Below are 6471 nucleotides of genomic sequence, written 5' to 3'. Positions count from 1 at the left end.
AAGGATCTGCACAATGAGGATCGCTAAGAACAGAATTGCTGGGTGCAGAACTGAAGAAGAGGGAGGAGCCAGCAGGAAGAGCTTGCAGCAGGAGAGTTTTCTAAAGTGGATATGGCCAGCCCTGGGCTGGTTCTCACTAGGAGAAATAGCTGAACGAACTTGAGTGGGGGCAGGAAGTAGAAAAATGCCAAAACCAAAACCTTGAGTTACATCATAAGGCACTGTGGAACATCTTGAAATTTTTCATGCAGTTTTGAAGGCAAGAGGACAAAAGGTGGTGCTAAAGTCTTAGTCATATTTTTGCCACAGAAAGATCAAGGAAAATAAGGACAAAGTCACAAAAGTGCTACAGGAACAATCAAACAAAATAGATATAGCATTGGAGACAATACAAAACCTGCAAAAAGATGTCCAGATGATCCAAACTAAAATACCAGAAATGGAAAATACATAGAAAGGGCAATGGAGTAGAACTAAAGTGATGGAAGTCAGAATCAGCAAGCTTGAAGACAAAGCTTTCAATATTGTTAACAAGTAGAGAAAAGAATGAAAGAAATCAGAAGAAAGCCTAAGATTTATGTGTGAAGAGGAATAACCAGTAGGTGAATGGAGTGCCCGAACAAAAAGAATGAAAGAAAACCAGAGAAAAGATCTTTGATGAGCTGCTGGAAGAAAATTTCCCTAACATCTAAAAGAAGAGAAAGTAAGCATTCAAGAAGCTGAAAGAACCCTAGGCAGGACAGACTCCAAAAGAAAATCACCAAGACATATCAGAATCAAACTCAACAAAATCAAATACAAACAATCATGAAAGCAGATAGGGGAAAAAGAAGAGTTACCTACAAAGGCAAGCCAATAAGATTTAGTTTGGATCTCTCAGCAGAAACCATGCAGGCCAGAACGTAATGTGGAGATGTATACAGAACTCTGGGGAAAAAAATGCCAACCAAGAATCATAGATCCAGCAAAGTTGTCAATCAAATATGATAACAAAATCAGAACATTTCAGGATAAGCAGATATTAAGGGATTAAAAAAAAAAAACTTAAACATCATTTCAAAACATACTAAATGAAGTACTTTGGACTGAGAACCAACAACAGCAGACAAAAACCAAAGATGGACATATATGGCAATCCCACCTGGAACTCCATTTAGAGATCGAAGCGTCCAGAGCAGAAAAAAAATTTTTAAGAAGGAAAATAAGAGATCTGGGGGGTCAGTCTGTGATCAAAATAACTAGAATGTGAAAGAAGGCAAAAGTGTAGGAACAAAGAGCCAGGTGGTGAAGAGGTCAGATAGATTTTAGGATAAAACAGACTGATGTAAAAGGAGGAAGAAATTAATAGAATGTAGGGTAACTTCAAAGAAGATCAATACTTCACAATATATCAAGAAAAGGAAAAGCCAAGAAGAACATGAAAACAGTAAAATTATGAAGTGCAAAAAATGAACTCAGCCAGGAAAGCATGCAGTACAAAGACACCAGCAACACCATAAAAAACAACAACAACAACAACAACAACAGCAAAATGACAACAAATAATTCATACCTATCAATAATTACACTGAAATTTAAGGGATTAAGTGCACCAGTGAAGAGACAGAGAAAGTGGCAAAATTGATAAGAAAACAGGATTCCCGACCCTAAAAAAAAAAAGGAAAACAGCATCCATCTTGTACTGTCTACAAGAGACACACCTTACACACAAAGACAACAATAGAATAAAAATTAAAGAATGGAAAAAAATATGCCAAGCAAATTGCAATAAAAAAGGAACAAGAATGGTGATACTAATTTCTAATAAAATAAACCGTAAAGCAAAAACTAGCATAAGAGACAAAGAAGGCTATGATCTCATGATTAAAAGGGTCAATTGAATGAGAGGACATAACCATAATATAATCTATGTTCCCAATGAAAGAGTACAAAATACAATTGAAGAAACAAACAGACAACTCTACAATAATAGTGAGATGTTTTAATACACCACTTTCATAAAAGGACATAACAGAGCTGGTGAAAATTAGATAGCGCTGACGTGAGCACGAGCTGGTGCATCCAAGGGAGTCATCAGCGCCTCTGCCGATGCCGCCTCTGCCACGGGAACAAGAAGTCGAACCGGGTCCAGGATGGAGGAGGGACCTGTGGGGCTCAGCCCAGACATGCCCACCACCGTGGAGGCCTGCTCCACTGTGATGGACAGAGAACTGTCCCAAGTTGTGGTCACCGGGGCCACCGCCTCCATGAGGGAGGAGCCAGGTCCTGACCATGCAGCCACACTACCAGTGTGGGGACTTGGAGGATCTGGGGGGGGATAGCAGCCAACCTGCCCTGGGACCCAGCCCTGGCACAGCCCCTGGGATCAGTGAGGACTTCTGGCTTCCGAGATGACGCCCGCCACCAGCAGGGAAACAGGTCCCCTGCTCCAGTCCTGGCTGCTTCCTCAGTTTCCCCAGCGTGCAGGACCTGGCACAACACCTTTGGACCCACTGTCCCCCCACACAGTCCCTGGAAGGCCGGCTCTTCCACTGTTCGGCGCCGAGCTGCACCCAGACCTTCCCCAGCATGCAGGAGTTGATGGCGCACAGCAAGCTGCACTACAAGCCCAACGGCTACTTCAAGTGTGAGAACTGCCTGCTGCGCTTCCGCACTCACCACTCACTCTTCAAGCATGCGCAAAGCCCAGCCCCACTGCTGCCACGCCCCCTGCACTGGACAAGGAGCAGCCGGCACCAGAGCGCCCCCGAGAGGCCTACCCCACTTCTGGGACAGTCCTGCAGCTTTCCATGCTGGAGCCCTTCACAAGCTCTGTCCAGACCCGCACCGGGCCCTTCCTGCCCTACTTGAACACAGTGCCCTTTGGCATAAGTCCCCCACGCCTGTGCTCTTTCCTGGCCACCACACCCCGGCCGCCAGCTTCCAGCGCTGCCATCTGGAAAAAGAGTTAAGGTACTGGCGGCAGCCCCCGGAGATCCCAGGGCAGCGCTGAAGCGCCCTCAGGTGTGTGCAGGTGACCTCCAGAGAGGGGTGGAGGGGTGTTCCTGTGACAAGCCGGGACAGGTGGATGCTGGGGGAGCAGCGGTTTCAGCCCCCTTCTCCTGTAGCAAGAAACACCCCCAAAATACAGGCTTGTGCCCTTAAAAAAAAAAAAAAAAAAAAAAAAAAGGACAGAACAACTAGAAGAAACTCAACAAAGACATAGAGGGACTTCAGGTTTTGGAGGCAGGAGAAGCTTAACAGCACAGCAACATACATTCATTTAATCATTGAAAATGCACCTAACTACTGAAAAAGTATAAGAAAAAGCAACAAAAGATCTTAGCACATGTCCAAAAACAGAAAAGAGTAAGCGAGACAAATGAGCTCAAGTCAGGCATAGACTTTCCACCAGAAGAAGAGCAGCAGGCTTTGGATTTGCCTGAGAAGGAATTCAGAAGAATGGTATGGAGATAAATTCAAATGATTCACAGAGGAGTGGAAGAAAATAAGGAAGAAGTCAGGAAAGTGCTACAGGAACGATCAAATAAGATAGATATAGCATTGGAAATAATTCAAAACCTGAAAAAAGAGGTCCAGATGATTAATAAAATATCAAAAATGGACAATACACTAAAAGGGTAAAGGAGTAAAATTGAAGAGATGGAAACCAGAACCAGCGAGCCAGAAAACAAATATCTCAATGCTGCTAAAATAGAAGAACAAGCAGAAAAAAGGCTAAAAAAAAAACAACTGAAGAGAGTCTAAGATTCATGCTGGATAACATAAAGAGGAATAACAAGAATTACTGGCATTCTGGAACAGAAAGACTCACAGAAGTCCACAGAGGAGATAGTTGAAGAGCTACTGGAAGAAAATTTCCCTAACATCCTGAAAGATGAGAAGATAAACATTCAAGGAGCTGAATGAACCACAGGAAGGATTGTTGTTGTTGTTAGGTGCCGTCGAGTCGGTTCCAACCCCTAGCGACCCTGTATAGGGTTTCCGAGGAGTGACTGGTGAGCTTGAACTGCCAATGTTGCAGTTCAAACGGCTTTGCAGTCTGGCGCATTAACCCACAGCGCCACACCAGGACTCCACAGATTCCCCCCCAAAATCACCAAGATATATAATCAAGCTTTCCAAAATCAAAGACAAGGAGAGAACCCTAGAAGCAGCCAGGGAAAACAGAAATATTACTTACAAAGGCAAACAAATCAGATTAAAGTCTGACTTCTCAGCAGAAACCATGCAAGCAAGAAGGTAATGGGAATACAGGTAAAACCCTGAAAGAAAAAAAAAAAACTGTCAACCAAGAATTGTCTATCCAGCAAAACTGTCAATTATATATGAAGATGCAATCAAAACATTCCAGGATAAACAGAAGCTAAGAGATTTTGTCAAAGCCAATCCAGCACTTCAAAACATCCTAAAGGAGTTCTTTGGACTGAAAACCAACAAGAACAGAAAACAACCAGAGATTGACAGATGTGGCAACACCACTTGGAACTCAGATGACAGATAGAAGAATCCAGAACAGAAAACAACAACAACAATAACGAATTCAAAGGAGCTGGGAGGTCAAGTGAAGATCAAAATGACAAAATGTCAAAGAAGGGAAAAATATAGGAATAGAGATCCAGGTGGTGAGAAGGTCAGGTAGATTGCAGGATACAATAGACTGTCGTAAATGGAGGGAAAAGTTAATAGACTATAGGGTAACTGAAAGAAAGTTAATACTTAACAACTTAACCATGAATGAAGATCCAAGCAGAACAAGGAAACATGAAATCTAAGAAGAAACTGACAAGAAATAGCAGAAAAAACACACACTCAGCACAAGAAGGCATGCAGAACAAAGGAACAGATAGCAGTACAAAAAAAAATGAACATAATGACAGCAATTAACTCATACCTATTGATAGTTACACTGAATGTCAATGGGTTATATGCACCAGAGAAGAGACAGAGAGTGGCAGAATGGATGAGAAAATGAAACCCTTCAGTATGCTGCCTGCAAGAGACACAACTTACACACAAAGACAAAAACAGATTAAAAGTTTAAAGGATGGAAAAAAATATACCAAGCTAACTGCAATAAAAAACAAGCAGGAGTGGCAATACTAATATCTGATAAAGTAAACAAAAACCAGAATAAGAGATAAAGAAGGACACTCTCATGATTAAAGGGTCAATTGAACAAGATGATATAACCATAATAAATATCTACACTCCCAATGAAAGAGCATAAAGATATATGAAGCAAATCATACTAGAATTGAAGAAATGAATAGATAAACCTATAATTATAGTGGAAGATTTTAATACGCCACTCTCAAAAAGAGATAGAACAATCAGAAAGAAACTCTACAAAGTTACAAAGGAACTAAACAGTACAATCCACAACTTGAACTCCTAGATGTGTACAGAGCAGTCAACCCAACAACAGCACAATATACATTCTTTTCCTGTGCACATGGACCATTCTCCAGAATTGACCATGTGTTAGGTCACAAAGCAAGCCTCATAAATTTACAAACATCAAAATACTATAAAGCATCTTTTCAGACCATAATGCTATAAAACTAGAAATCAAAAATAAGAAGACCAGAAATAAAGTCAAATACATGGAAACTGAATAAGATGCTGCTGAAAAGCGACAGGGTAATAGCAGAAATTAAACGTGAATTCACAAAGTTCCTAGAAACAAACGACAATGAAAACAAAACATCCCAAAATCTTTGGGACACGGGGAAAGTGGTGCCAAGAGGACAATACTTTGCAATAAATGCACACATCCAAAAAGAAGAAAGAACCCACATTAACAGATTAACACAACATCGCCAACCATTAGAAACAGACCTACAGAAGGAACCTACAGTCACCAACAGAAAAGAAATAATGAAGATCAGAGCATAAATAAATGAGGTAGAAAAAAGAAAAACGATAGAGAGAATCAACAGGACAAGAAGCTGGTTCTTTGAAAGGGCTCACAAAATTGACAAACCACTGGCAAACTTAACAAAAGAAAAGAGACTAGAAGACACAAATAACACACATTAGATATCACATGGGTGATGTCACAATGGAATCAAAAGAAATAAAAAGGATAATAACAGAATACTATGAAGAGTTGTACCCCAAAATTTGAAAACTTAGAAGAAAAGGGTTCATTTTCAGAAAAACACAACCTACCTAAACTTACACAGAGTGAAGTAGAAAACCTGAACAGACCCATAACAAAAAAAGAAATTGATCAGGTCATCGAAAAACTCCCAACCAAAAGAAATCCAGGCCCAGATGGCTTCATGGGTGAGTTCTACCAAACATTCAGGAAAGAGCTGTCACCAATTCTACAGGACATGGAAAACACCCTAAACATTTTATGAAGCAAGCATAACCCTTATCCCAAAACCAGGGAAGGACATTACTAAGAAAGAAAATTATAGACTAATATCCCTCGTGCACACAGATGCAAAAATTCTCAAAAAA

At 40.9% G+C, this 6471-nt stretch overlaps 1 pseudogene; it reads left to right on the top strand.

Annotated features, from left to right (window-relative positions):
* Window positions 1-2400: 2400 nt before the first annotated feature.
* Window positions 2401-3017, top strand: LOC102828340 (annotated as a pseudogene).
* Window positions 3018-6471: the final 3454 nt, after the last annotated feature.

This window comes from Chrysochloris asiatica, unplaced genomic scaffold, assembly GCF_000296735.1.
Source record: "Chrysochloris asiatica unplaced genomic scaffold, ChrAsi1.0 scaffold00167, whole genome shotgun sequence".
NCBI lineage: Eukaryota > Metazoa > Chordata > Mammalia > Afrosoricida > Chrysochloridae > Chrysochloris > Chrysochloris asiatica.
Note: the sequence above shows the minus strand (reverse complement) of the source record. Positions and strands in the feature narration are given on the sequence as shown.